This window comes from Capricornis sumatraensis, chromosome X, assembly GCF_032405125.1.
Source record: "Capricornis sumatraensis isolate serow.1 chromosome X, serow.2, whole genome shotgun sequence".
In the NCBI taxonomy this organism is placed as follows: Eukaryota; Metazoa; Chordata; class Mammalia; order Artiodactyla; family Bovidae; genus Capricornis; species Capricornis sumatraensis.
Window position 1 is genome coordinate 116,959,233 of NC_091092.1, and position 15,484 is coordinate 116,974,716.

Consider the following 15,484-nt stretch of genomic DNA (forward strand, 5'->3'; position numbering starts at 1 on the left):
AAAAGGAGTGGACTTTGAAGAGGAAAAACATTCGGCAGAGAGGAAAGAAACAGAACACATATATAAATGTAAGTTGTTTTATTAATTGTCTTAGAACCACAACAAATTAGTACAAAGATGCCTATAAAGCAACACAAAAAGCTTTGAAAGATTGAGGTGTTGCCTTAGACAAGGCTGAAGATTTAAGTCTGGTGTTTGGAATTTAGGCTCTAGTCCTGTTTTTTAATGAATCACTGGGTGTGTGGAGCAGTCTGTGCTTTTAGCCGGATTTGAAGAGAAGAATGATCACTTGGCCCAGGTAGAAATAGATGAAATGTTTGGCTTAATGTGTTATGTAACTACTGAAGTTCTAGCTCACAATTCAGTGCCAGGTGGGATTGTGTTTCTTGTTAGACTCCTTCCTAATATAGGCTGCAATGTCATCTCTACGTTATATTTTTCCAATGCCTAAGTAGCCCACTCCACCAAGTCGTGTTGCATTTCTTCTGACATAATGGCAGTTTTGATCACAGCAATTTGGTCACACATAGTTACAGTGAAGTAGGGGCTGGCTCCCTGCTTATTTAACTTCTATGCAGAGTAGAAACACACATCATGAGAAACACAGGGCTGGAAGAAGCACAAGCTGGAATCAAGATTGCAGGGAGAAATATCAATAACCTCAGATATGCAGATGACACCACCCTTATGGCAGAAAGTGAAGAGGAACTAAAAAGCCTCTTGATGAAAGTGAAAGAGGAGAGTGAAAAAGCTGGCTTAAAGCTCAACATTCAGAAAACTAGGATCATGGCATCTGGTCCCATCACTTCATGGGAAATAGATGGGGAAACAGTGGGAACAGTGGCTGACTTTACTTTTTTGGGCTCCAAAATCACTGCAGATGGTGATTGCAGCCATGAAATTAAAAGATTCCTCCTTGGAAGGAAAGTTATGTTCAACCTAGATAGCATATTAAAAAGCAGAGATATTACCATGCCAACAAAGGTCTGTCTAGTCAAGGCTATGGTTTTTCCTGTGGTCATGTATGGATGTGAGAGTTGGACTGTAAAGAAAGCTGAGCACCAAAGAATTGATGCTTTTGAACTGTGGTGTTGGAGAAGACTCTTGAGAGTCCCTTGGACTGCAAGGAGGTCCAACCAGTCCATCCTAAAGGACATCAGTCCTGGGTGTTCATTGGAAGGACTGATGCTGAAGATGAAACTCCAATACTTTGGCCACCTCATGCAAAGAGTTGACTCATTGGAAAAGACCCTGATGGTAGAAGGGATTGGGGGCAGGAGGAGAAGGGGACGACAGAGGATGAGATGGCTGGATTTCATCACTGACTCGATGGACATGAGTTTGAGTGAATTCCGGGAGTTGGTGATGGACAGGGAGGCCTGGCGTGCTGCAATTCATGGGGTCGCAAAGAATCGGACACGACTGAGCGACTGAACTCAAGTGAACTATAGGTGAAGTAATATGTTACTTGAGAGTGTTAAAGGGGCTTCCAAGGTGGTGCTACTGGTAAAAAAAAAAAAAAAATCTGCCTGCCAGTGCAGGAGATGCAAGAGATGCTGGTTCCATCCCTGTGTCTGAAAGATCTCTTGGAAGAGGGCATGGCAACCCACTCATTATTCTTGCCTGGAGAATCCCATAGACAGAAGAGTTGGTGGGCTGCAGTACATAGGGTAAAAGAATCAAACACAAATGAAGTGACTGAGCATGCATGCAGAGTGTTATAAGTCATCTGTACTAGAAATGCAAAGCAAAATTTCACCAAAGGATATGGATTGCAAATATGCACATAAACAGATATGAACAGATAATAAAAATAAAAAGATAAATAAAAATAGATTAACTAATAGAATAATTAACTCATTAAATGTAAATGTTAGTTGCTCAGTTGTATCTGACTCTTTGTGACCCCATTGACTGTAACCCACCAGGCTCCTTTGTCCATGGGATTTCCCAGGTAAGAATACTGGAGTTGGTTGCCATTTCTTTCTCCAGGGACTCTTCCTGACGCAGGGATCAAACCCAGGTTTCCCACATTGCAGGCAGATTCTTTACTGGCTGAGCCACTAGAGAAGCTTCAGTTAATTCATTCCTGTGCTTAGTCACTCAGTCATGTCTGACTCTTTGTGACCCCATGGACTATAGCCCTGCCAGACTCTTCTGTCCATGGAGATTCTTCAGGCAAGAATACTGGAGTGGGTTGCCATGCCCTCCTCCAGGGGATCTTCCCAACCCAGAGATCAAACCCAGGTCTCCTGCAATGCAGGTGAATTCTTTACCATCTGAGCCACCAGGAAACCCCAATCAACTCATTAGGGAAAGTTAAATTAAAGCAACAATGAAATACCACCATGTGTTTGTTAGAATGGATTAAATTAAAAAAAAACTGACAACATTAAATTCTGGCAAAGATGTGGAGAAACTGGAATTCTCATGTATTACTGTGGAAATACAAAATGGTACAGCAACATTGGAAAACAGTTTGGCAGTTTCAAGTTAAACATACACTTGCCACATGACTTAGAAACTTCTCTCTTTGATATTTACCTCAGTGAAATGATTATATTTACAGAAGTTTTATTCATAATGCCAAAATTTGGAAATGATAAAAATGTCCTTCAACTGGTGAATAGATAAACAGTACAGTGTATGTGTGTAATGGGATACTACTCAACAATACAAATTAATGAAATACTGATATTTGTTAGAACATGGATAAATGTCAAATGCATGTTGTCAAGTGAAAGAAATCAGATCCCCACATCTGCACACTATATCGATCTATTTATATAACATTCTGGGAAAGGTGAGACTATAGGGACAAAAACTAATGAGTGATTCCCAGTGGTTGTGGGTGTGGGAGATAATGAATCCAAAAAAATAAAAAACAAACAACAATGACAAAAATACACGTCGAAGAATTCCTATATTGAACCCAGGCTTATTCAGTTCCAAAGCTCCTGCAGTCTTAGTAATGATCCTATGATGGATGGTATATTCCAGGCTAATTAAAGGTAGAGAAATATGAGAGTGCATCCTCATTACACATATGAGTACTTCTCATATCCATTATTTGGGTGACTCATATTCTGAAGCACCGCTATTCTTGTATTACTTTCTTGGTGCTCCAAGTGTGCTACCCAGAGCAGCAACGTCAGCAGGACCCAGGAACTTGTTAGAAATACAAATTCTCAGGCTCTATTCCCAGACCTACTGAATCAAAAACTCTGGGTGGGAGTGGATTCAGTAATATGTATTTTAACCAGTCTTCCAGATGATTCTGATATGCACTAAAGCTTGAGAACTACACATCTACATTAACTCATTAGTTCTCGCTAAGATAAGTAACTGAAGTTAGCAGTCATGTCTGACTCTTTGGGACCCCATGGACTGTAGCCCACCAGGCTTCTCCATCCATGGGATTCTCCAGGCAAGAATACTGGAGTGGGTTGCCATTTCCTTCTCCAGGGGATCTTCTGGACCCAGGGATCGAACCCAGGTCTCCCGCATTACAGGCAGGGACTTTAACCTCTGAGCTGCCAGGGGACCCCTTAGTTCTCACTACTTCAAACAATAAATGCAAATTAGTTGGCTTACTTTAAGTTGATCTGCTTTGGAGCACTGCTCATCTGTAAAGTCCCTTATGAAATGCCAACTTTGTGAAACTTCCCATTCCTCCCTTCCCTCCACAATACATAGTTTATACCTTTATTAAACATGCATTTCCTTTCACTTTGTATTATATTTCATTGTTGCATGTCTGTAACTTCCACTAGCATGCCAGTTCCATGGGGCATGGATTCTCATATTTCAAGACATAGGAAACTTGTTGCCAGAATGATCAGAGTAAGAGCAAATCCAGCTGGTTATCATTTTCCAAGGTATATAAAGTTTCAGGCTTCATTCAAGTAAATCATTTAAATTTAGTAGTCATCGTCTTTTCAAACCCATCGAGATGAGGGTGGGGGTATGGCAGCCATGAAAGTGTTGGTTACAAATCTCCTACTCTGAGCCTAATTGATCAGTAGCCTCAGTACTTCCCACAGGTTGCTCTAGCCAGTGATGGTGGGCAGCAGGGATACAGTGATGATGTGCAGCAGGGGTATTCCTGCAAGGTACAGGTCTTCTCTAACGAGCAACTTTGGCTCAAAGACTCCCTGTCAACCTTGCTGAAACTTTCTTAAAACTACACTGTGGTCTAAGACTTTTCCTACTCAACCTTCTTTCCTTCCATTTTTCATCCACAAGGGTCCAAGCTGCATTGTAGTCTGATGGCTCCCCAAACTTCTCTCAGTCCCCTCTCCCCCTTTCCATAGCCATTTTCCCCAATAAATCTCTGCCTTTTAAAATCGTGTCTTAGTGTCCACTTCTCCCAGGATCTGAACTAACATTGAAGATATTGTGTATAGTTTGAGTTCCATGAATAGTTTGAGTACACATAAGCAATTGTTTTGCTTTTAATGTGTGAATGATATTGTCTGGGTAAATAGCCACTTCCCTCTTGCAGACTGGCTTCTAGAAAACTAAGAACAAAAGGATGCCTCTATTTCATAAGCTAATCACTTTTTCTTTAAAATGTGGTACCACTTTTATTTAAGTTATTTTTTATTTTGAATTGTATAGATTTTTTTAAGCTACATGAAATAATTTCTGAAAAAAAAAAACCAGAGTAAAAGCAATCCAATTAATGGTCAAATAATAAGTGGTAGGGTCAGGATTGCTATGTTCAACCAGTGCCATAGGCTATGTACTTCATGGCTTGAACTAGATGCTCATTATGAATGGTACCATCTGAAGCTGTGTTGGCCCTGGGTGGTATGCTCAAAGACCAAAAAAGCATGCTAACGGCAAACCCAGATAGTGATATGAGAGATCCAGTCCAAGCAGATAATTTGGGTAACAATATATAGCTGAATAATAATCACCTTTCTAGAATATCAGAAATAGGGCCTCACTTTTCAAAGTTAAGCTATAGAGCTCTTTATATTTCTGGAATAAAGACTTCACAATGGAGAAAATTTAGAAGTCTTAAGTAGTAATAAGAACTCTTAAGGGCAAAAACGGAAGATTGATTTGAAACTGGCTTAAGTCAAAAGGTTAATCTAAAAAGCCATGTAATCACACTGTACAAAAACAACAACAACAAAAGCACACCCAAAGCTTTAGGTAAACCCTAACTTCGTCATATTAGGGAGGAAAACTTTTCCTCTACTCTTTCAGATTCCTGCACCTGTGGCCCTTCAAATTAAACTAACAAGATTAACAGGAGAAAAAGCACACAATTTTTATTAATATTTACATGCACAGGAGTTTAGAGAAAAGAGGTGAAACTCAAAGAAGCAGGTGGACTTGGGAGCTTATATATCTTTTAACAAAGGAAACAGGGTCAGACTACAAGGGGTGATAAATTATGGGGAAGTAACTAAGGAGTATATGGGGGAAATAATGGAAGATAAAGGCTATCTTCACAAGGTCTATGTATTGCAAACTCATCTTGATGTCAACCCCAGTCTTTGATGATAAGTGTTCCTCTTGTCTCCCTGGTACTGGGACTGGAAGAGGGAGCACTATCCTCAAAGGGCAATTCATACCTGGCTTTTAGGAAGATAAGGAAAGGTAAGAGAACTCTTCCTGTGTTTGTTGAATCTCAGTTGCCTTCAGCTCAAAATAATCCTTATGCCAAAGTGGTGTATTTGAAAGTCACATACTCTGATTGCCTTCAGTTTCAAACATTGTGAAAAGAACCTTGTAGAATATACATTTGTTATTTGCCATTTTTGGCTGCTAAGAAAATGAAGAGCCTCTGTTTAATTTTACCCAAGTGGATTTAGGTGCATTCAGCCCACCCAGTATAGCTGGTTTCTCCATATTGGTCAGTTCTTCTTCCTTCATTTTTGGACCAATAAAGCTGCCAGCACCTCCTGGGACTACAGGCTTCCACATTCAGGTTCAGCAGGAAACATGTATGATTTTCCAAAGACTTAAGTGAATGAATGAATGGACACACCATTTTTCTATTTTTATATCAATTTGAGATAATTTACTGACAGCTAAATGTGAGTGATAAATTAAACTGTGATAGTAGTAGATTTTGGGCTTCCCTGGTGGCTCAGATGGTTAAGAATCCACCTGCAATGTGGGTTCGATCCCTGGGTTCTGAAGATTCCTTGGAGGAGGGAATGGCAACCCACTCCAGTATTCTTGCCTGGAGAATCCCATGCACAGAGGAGCCTGGCAGGCTGCATTCCATGGGGTAGCAAAGAGTTGGACACAACCGAGCAACTAAGCACACACAGTAGTAGATTTTAAGTTATAATTAAAATGGGATTAATAATGAATTACAAAATCTTTAAGGGTCAGAAACATGTTGTCTCTAAACATGAAAAATGGACCATGAACACAGATGAATTGTAAGACCCCAGCTATCTAAAGTAATTTGTTTCAGCCCTAGGGTTTTCATGCAACACAGTTTATTGGGAAAATAAAATATTTCAAACACCCTGTGTTTCTACTGACATTAATAGAAGTCACTTGCATACATTAGGTGTTGACTCTTGTCCAGAAGTATTGAAATAACAGTTTTAAAATGTCACTTTCAATATGAAACATTGATGATTGAAGCATCTTTTTTCCCTATGAATGTTGAATGTGGAAGTAGAATGGCCAGTTGAATGAATGTTGAATTGGCAGGAAACAAAGTACTTGTTATATTCTTGAATTCTTCTATGCCAAACAAAAAATTACTTAGGTCTTCTATGTCTCAGCTTCCTCATGTTTTAGTAGAATCTATTTCAGTAGGGTTGGTTTAGAAGAAAACATCATATTTGGTACAGTGACTGGCACAGCTCCTGATGCTGATAAAAGATGACTATCAACAGCATTTCAAGCATGATATTTTAAAATGATCACATATTGCTTGGGCAGGTATTAGGAACTAATTATTAGATATGTTGGTGGTTTCATTAAAAAGATGATTCAGTTTACTTATTCAGTTCAGTTCAGTTCAATTGCTCAGTTGTGTCCGACTCTTTGCAACCCCATGAATCGCAGCATGCCAGGCCTCCCTGTCCATCACCAACTCCCGGAGTTCACTCAGACTCACGTCCATCGAGTCAGTGATGCCATCCAGCCGTCTCATCCTCTGTCGTCCCCTTCTCCTTTTGCCCCCAATCCCTTCCAGCATCAGGGTCTTTTCCATTGAGTCAACTCTTCGCATGAGGTGGCCAAAGTACTGGAGTTTCACCTTTAGCATCATTTCTTCCAAAGAAATCCCACGGCTGATCTCCTTCAGAATGGTCTGGTTGGATCTCTTGCAGGCCAAGGGACTCTCAAGAGTCTTCTCCAACACCACAGTTGAAACGCATCAATTCTTCGGCGCTCAGCTTTCTTCACAGTCCAGCTCTTACATCCATACATGACCACTGGAAAAACCATAGCCTTGACTAGATGGACCTTTGTTGGCAAAGTAATGTCTCTGCTTTTCAATATGCTATCTAGGTTGGTCATAACTTTTCTTATTAAGTCATTCCAAATACATGTATTGTGCTCTTTTGAATATTGGGCTTCCCTGGTGGCTCAGATAGTAAAGAATCTGCCTGCAGTGCAAGAGACCTGGGTTCCATCCCTGGGTCAGAAAGATCTCCTGGAGAAGGAAATGACAACTCACTCCAACATTCTTGCCTGGAGAATCCCCATGGACAGAGAGGAGCCTGGCAAGCTACAGTTCATGGGGTCACAAAGAGTCGGACATGACTGAGCAACTAACACTTTATACTTCTTTTGAATTTTAAGCACTGAGATAGACCCAACAGATGACTGAGTAGAAGTATCTGTCCTCAGTTTATGATTGGTCAGGAGGTAAAAATAATTTAAAATTAATGTTAAAAATCTAACAAAAAAAGACAAAAAATGACAAACTCCTAGATAATAAAACAGATAGGTGACTATCAGAAGAGGGGTGAGCGTCTGGGAAATGAGTAAAGGTGGTAAAAAAACACAAGCTTCAAAAAAACTACAAACTTCAGTTATAAAACAAATATATCTGGGTATGTTATGTACAGCATGATGACTGTAGTTAACAACACAGTGTTGTATATTTGAAAGCTGCTAAGAGGTAGATCTTAAAAGTTATCATCACAAGAAAAATAAATTTGTAACTGTGTGGTGATGGATGTTAACTAGACTTATTATGGTAGTCATTTCACAATATATACATATATCAATTCATTATGTTGTACACTTGAAGCTAATGTGTCATATGTCAATTACATTTCAACTTAAAAATCAGTGTTAAGCAAAAATAATAAAATTATGTACTGAACTCTGCTTAAGGGACCAGAGTGATAACAAACTATCAATGTCAAGATATCTGGTATACTAATAATAAAAGCTAACATTCATTTACAGCTCATTATGAGACAAGGCTTCCCAGGTGGCACTAGTGGTAAAGAACCTGCCTGCCAATGGAGGACACATGAAAGGCTCGGCTTCAGTCCCTGGGTTGGGAAAATCCTCAGGAGTAGGAAGTGGCAACCCACTCCAGTATTCTTGCCTGGGAAATTCAATGGACAGCGTAGCCTGGTGGGCTATAGTGCATGGGGTTGCAAAGAGTTGGACATGACTGAGCACATGGAGACTGTTCCAAGCTCTTTTTATATATTAACTTATTTAATCCTTACAACCCAATGAAATAGATGCCATTATTTTCCTTACTTTCCAGTTAAGGACACTGAGGTACAGAAAAGTTAAATAACTTTCCTAAGGTTGTTCAATTAGTCAGAGGCAAAATTAACCATCCTTAGCCATGTGATTTTAGGGTCTGAGCTCTTGGTTGTAGTGCCACTCTGAGACATCAGAGGTGCCTTTGCAGAAGAAGTAATATAATAATTGAATCTGAAAGAATGTGCAGGATTTGAACCAGGCAGATTTGGGTGAAAGACATTTTAGTGAGAGGTAGTAGCATGTGTATTGGCAGATAGAACAGGTTATATCCAGGCTCCTTACAACTAATTAGCCATGTCTGTAGCCCAAGTCCATTATAAAGAAACCTGAGGTGGGCAGACTAGTTCGGAAGTTACAGTTTAGGTGAGAGAAAATGAGGGACCAGGCTGTGTTGGTGCTAAGTGGAATGGAGTACTTGTTACATGGTAAATTCTGTAGGGAATACAAAAGTGGATGGGGCATAACCTTGTTCTCAAAGGGTATATACCCATATGGGAAGAGAGATGGTTCATACTAGACTGTAAATTTTGCTGGAAATACAAGCTTTGGCAACAAGATGAGAGGGAAAGTTGACCTTCACAAGTAGAAAGAGAGAAAAAATGCTAATTTTAACATTGATAAGTATAGGATAATTTTAAGGATAAAACATGATTTCCATGACTACACAATCAGAAATAACCAGCTTTGAAGCAGTTGCCAGAAAAATATTCCAAGGCTTATTTATGGGTTCAAAGTTAAATTTGTCAGTAATATAATTCTTTTAAGAAAGGAAGGATGAAAATGGGATATGTACACTGAAGCAAAGGCTCTAAAAACAGCAAGTTTTCCTCCCACAGCTGTCAGCAGTGGTCAAGTGTTATGAGAATACTTTGTCTGCTTTGGAGCTTTGAAATCAATATCAGTAACTTAGAGAGGGTACAGAATATGATAAAGGGTTTAGGAAATAGGAGCACCAAACATACGATAAAGGTATTTCTGACTGTTCTGAACTACACTGACCTGTGCAAACATGCCAAGAGCAACCCACATCTAGAAAAGATACAGGCTCTATTTTTTTTAAAATGGGCTTTACATTTTAAAAGTTTCAACTACTTTATCTGGAAATAACTTTGAATATACATACTTCTTTTATGCTCTGAAATTTCCTGGAAAATTAACTACAACATCTATTTTAATGAAGCACCATAAGTGTTAAAATTAAAGATGGAAGGGCCTGGGCATCATGAAAATTAGAATTTTCTTTAATATCATTATCTCAGCCCATTTGAACACATGTAAGATTTTATATCACTGTTAAAACACTTTGAAACAAATTAACATTTACTAAAGAAGCTTTATAATTCCATTTGGAAAATTCTGACATGATGGTTTTCATGTAACATTAGCAATCAGGTATATTTACTAGTAAAAATTTAATTCATTAAAATTATCCCTTACATATATGTGCATATATAAAAGTCATAGACACATGACCTTGATTAATAAACATTGGCTAGTATATTTTGTATATTTTTGTAAAGTACTTAATGTGTTAGGCAATTTTCCAGGTGTTTGGGATTCATCAGTGAACAAAATAAACAGATAAAATGTGCTGCCTTCCTAGAGTTTATACTCTACTGGAGGAAGTAAGACAGGGAAAAATAAGCACAATAAATGAATAAATGTTCTAGTGTGTTAAAGCTAATGAGTAATGTAGAAAAGGAAGCCCAAACAGAACAAGCTTAAGGAAATCAGGATGGGGCTGGGTGGGGCTGAGAACAAGGTGCAGAAGTAAATAGAGAGGTCAGAGTCACATCTTTGGGGAAGTGAGAACTGAGCAAAAACTCACGAGGAAGAAGACAGCCATGGAAAGATAAATAATACTCTGGTGAAAGAATGTTCCAGGCAAAGGAAATGGCTAGTGCAAAGGGCCTAAGAGAAAAGGGTGCCTACGTGTTTGTGACAGTGAAGAAACCAATATCACTGGGGCAGAGTGAGCGAAGGAGAAAAATGAAGAGATCAGAGAAATGGGGGCATGCAGACCATGTAGGGCCTTCTAGGCCATGGCAAACTTTGATGTTTGATTCTGAATAAAATGGAGCTACTGGAGAGTTTTGACTAGAGGAGTGACACGGTCTAACTTCTGTATTACAACATTACTGGCCACAGTGTTAAGACGAGACTGTAAGGAGTGAAGGATAAAAACAGAAGACCAGTTTGAATATTGTACTACAATAATCCAGACAAGAGAGGATGATTCCAAAATCATAGCAGTGGAGGTGGGAAAAAGTGGCTGAAACTGAATGAATGGAAAAAGTAATTTCAATATTTTAGTTTAGTTTTCAGTTTTCCACTCTAGATCTTAATGGAGTTTTCTGAGGTCTTCAAGGTGCTGTGAGAAAATATTTATTTAGTCCCCACTTTTTATCATAGTTTCATAGCAGACACTGAAGGATATGCAGTAGGTAACAAATCCCCATCCTAGCCTTAGAAGTGTCTGCACTCTACTTCTAAGTAGTTTGCTATCAATTTAGAAGGTAGATGAATATGTGGGAAATTTGACTGTAACCCCACCAAGGGATAACTTAGCTATTCCGATTGGTAGAAAGGAATCATCTTTTTAGCTCAATGCTCTAAAACTGTAAGTTAATCACTATGGAAGGAAGATGTCTTTCTATCAATTTGAACAATAGTATTTATCTGTGCTGCCCCAAAAATGTAATCGTTGGTTACATGTGATAGTTAAATTTAAGCGAAAACTGTTAAAAATTAAATCAAAACTGAAATTTAGTTCCTCAGTCATAATAGCCACATTTCAGGTGCTTTATAGCTGCATGTAGTCAGTGGCTCCTCTATTGGACAGAACAGACTTATAACTATTCCATCATCTCGTAAAGTTCTGTTGGATAGCACTGGCTAGGGACTTGTAAGGAAAATTATGTACCAGATGTTCCTGGTATCCCTCTTTCCAGATTCTCTCAGTTTGGAGAACTACAAAAAAGAATAGGAAAGAAAACAAACTTTATATCCCTTATGTATTCTAATTAAACACCAGCCCTGTGTTTTCCCCGTGTCTTTTGTATTTGTCTTTCATGACTTCTTTCTTTTTCCTTTTTCTTTTTTGTCTTGAATTTCTTGGTGCTATCTATTTTTTTCCATCACCTAAAATTAGAAATCAATTCTTTTGTTTCAAATGTGAATTTTTCCCCCTAATTATAAGCTGCTACTTTATATAACAAAAGAATTGATTTCTGAAAGCACTATTCAGACATTAACAAAACCAACAATTGGAATTATCATCCAAATCAATGTTCCTTGTGAGCATTAACAGGCAGTGGTAAAACATAGTCTTATTTTTAGACTCCTCCACATTCATTTACTTTATGCTTTTTAATCAATCCTTATGATAGAAGGCATCTTTCTTTGCTTCTTACATTACAGCTTGCTTTCTTATCCTTTTTGTGTGGTGCTACCTATTTGAACTGAAACAGCAAGTGTGGATTTATTCAACTTAAAGGATGAGTTATTTTCTTGGGGAACAAATAATAAATATTACATATTAAATTAATGATTCTAACATGATACTGCTTAAATTCTTTAGGTAATTTCTACTTACTGTCTCCTCTGGGGCCAGGTTAATTTGAAGTTGTCTAGAAAGCTAGCCTTGGGATTTGATCAGTTTACTTTTCACTCAGGTTCACCTCCTCCCGCTCTTTCCCATGCTCTGCTCTATATCACAGACCAAAGAGAGATGATTTCTGTAAACTACATTTCCCAGATCCCTGCCAAATTGATTCTTTTGGGGCTTCACCAGTGCGAGCACTGGCTGGGGGACTGGAGGTGAGAAGCCAAAGTATGTCTTCCTCTCTCTTTCCTTCCCCTGTTATCTTTATCAGTGTCCATAGTAACTCTGGTTGCAGCTCCCACAAGGCAGCACGTTCCTCTGCAGTGCCAGTTCCAGCTTTGCAGCTCACTCTGTGACTTCAACTCCTGCCAAGATGGGCACTCCTTCCTGTTTCCAGATTCTCCTTGGTAGCTAGATTTGCTGCCACTTGAACAGCCCCTCCTCCGAGTTTGCAGCACCTGTAATAGACCTCAGACCTGGGCTCTGGTAACATTAGCTGCTTCTATGGTCTTTCCAGCATAATAATGATAGCAGCTTTTTATATTTGATAATCTCAAATTATCTAAACTCTCTGCCCTCTTCCTGTTATTTTTTCAGCTCATCTAACAGTGTGAGACTAGCTTCTCGTATAGAACTCCCTTTACTGAACTGCCTGATGTGCCTTCTCTTTTCCTAATTATACTATGACTGATAAACCTCAATAGAATGGTATCTAAAAGTAGCAGGTAGGCACAAAAACAAATGACCTCAGGGTCAGAAGAACTGTGTTTGAAACCTGAACATTCCAATTCCTTAGTGTGTGACTGAAGAAGATACATACTTTGAGTTTCAATATCCTCATCTGTAAAGTTTGGAAAATAATTCCAGTTCCATTGGTTGATCATAAATACTTAACGAGATTATTCAAGCGAGGGCATTTAGGAAATATCTAGCAGGCTATACCCAGTGAATGTTTAAATGATTAGAAAATGTTTTCTTCCTTCATTTAGAAAGCAGTTTCACTGTTGTAACTTTAGCTCTTGGATCTTTATCTAATTAGCAGACCTCAAAAAAGATTGATCTGAAAGAAAATCTAATCCTTTTGGGTTCATATGTGTTTATATTTGCATTACTATTTTTCTTAGAAACTGTGTGAGAGGTTTATTCTTGTATTAAAAAAGACTTTAATTCATCAAAAGTAAATCATACTCAGGCTATTGTGCAGTCTTTTACACTAAAATATATATTCTAGGGTTCCTGAGTTTTTCTGTCTTTGAAGGGCAATGGGAGAAATCTATCCACAATTTTATTAAACCTCCTTTCCTGTTGTTATGAAGACATTCATTTCTGGTAGCCTAAAACTAAGTGGTGTGATATGTAAACAATATTATGAGCAAAATCTTTCAGCAGTGAGTGCAGTTTTCAGATACCAGCCACTGAGGCCTACCTCTTGTCATTGGCAAATACATTTAAAACTTCCTTGTTTCAGGCAAAAGTGTTTCCCTGTAATTAGAGCAATTCCAAATATTAGAGGATTATGTTTTAACCAACTATTTATGTTTTATCACATTTTATTGTGAACTATCATATATATTGAGGAAACTATACAAAGTAGGAATTTACAACTCAATCCTTTCTCATTTAATGAACTTCTGTTCAATGATCCTCATGATCAAGGAGTAAATAGAGTCATCAACCTAAAAACCTCATTCAGATTCTATCATATCACTACATCTCTCTTCAAAAGAGAATATGAATTTTATGGTAGCTATTTCCTTCTTTTCTTTATACCTTTACTTCCTTAGAATGTGTCCTTAACCAGTATGATTTATGTGAATCCTATCCTTTATGTTACTCAAATGGAGTAAAGTAGACAAAGTGTTCTACACTTAACTTCTCAGCATTATGTTTATGGGGAACATACATGTAGTTCTAATTAATTCATGTATATTTTTCATAATATTTCATTTTTGACTTATAATTTTTTATCCATTTTACTTTTCAATGAGTTTGAGAGTATTTCTGGTTTGAGATATTACAAAGAATGATGCTAATATATTTTTGTATATGTTGCTTGCTATATATGTGCCAATATTTCTTTAAGGTAGAGATGTGGGAGTAGAATTGCTGAGTTTTAGAGCAAGAATATCTTCAGTTTTGGTAGATAATATCAATCTGTGTTTCAGAGTACTTTAAACACTTTATATTCTTACCAATGCCTTGATAAAATTCCCATTGCCGACATCTTGACAATAGCAAGTATTGTGTGTGAATGTGTGTGTGTGCTGAAAGGCTTGTGTTTCTTAAATTTTAGTGGTATCTCATAATTTTAATATGTACTGTGTTGACTGCTAGTGAATTGAACATATTTTACATGTTTGTAGACTACTTGGACATCTTTTTCTGAGAAAGGGAAATTTAAAGAGCAGGTTCATTTTATCCCCTATTTTCTATTGGGTTATGAGGCTTATTCTTGTTGGTTTTTCATTCTTTCTTTTTCAGGAAGCCAGTTCTTTAACAGCTGTGTGTTTTTATAAATGTCTTATACTGCTCCGGCTCTTTTGCCACTCTCATGATGGCATCTTTTGATAAACAACAGTGGAGTAAAAGATTGACTAAATGGACTACGTTATAATTAGGAACTTTTATTGTCTCAAAAATTAATTGGGCAAAAATTCTCAACAAATCAACAATTCTTAGCAAGTCAAATCCAACATCATATTAAAAGTATTATTCACCATGACCAAGTAAGATTCATCCCAGGAATGCAAGTACGGTGACATAAGGAAGTTAATCAATGTAATACATCACAATAAAACCAGGAGAGAAATACATGATCATTTCAGTTGATGTAGAAAAGTCATTTGAAAAAAATCTAGCAGGCTTTCATGATTAAAAAAAAAACTCTCTAAAAATTTGGACTAGAGGGAAAATTTCTTAACATGTCAAAGTTTATTTATGAAAAACCCATAGCTAACATCTGTCATACTCAGTGGTGAATAACTAAAAGCTTTCCCTGTAAGATCAGGAATGGGACACGGATTCCTGCTTTAACTGCTGCTAGTTAATATTTTTTTGGAAATTCTAGTCAGAGCTATTAGACAAGAAGAATAAGAGGCTTCCAAACTGGAAAGAAAGTGGTACACCTATCTTTATTTGCAGATCACATGATCCTATACTTAG

At 37.8% G+C, this 15,484-nt stretch overlaps 1 pseudogene; it reads right to left on the reverse strand.

Moving 5' to 3' along the window:
* Window positions 1-259: 259 nt before the first annotated feature.
* LOC138071258 (dynein light chain 1, cytoplasmic-like) lies at window positions 260-528 on the reverse strand (annotated as a pseudogene).
* Between the last annotated feature and the right edge of the window lie 14,956 nt (window positions 529-15,484).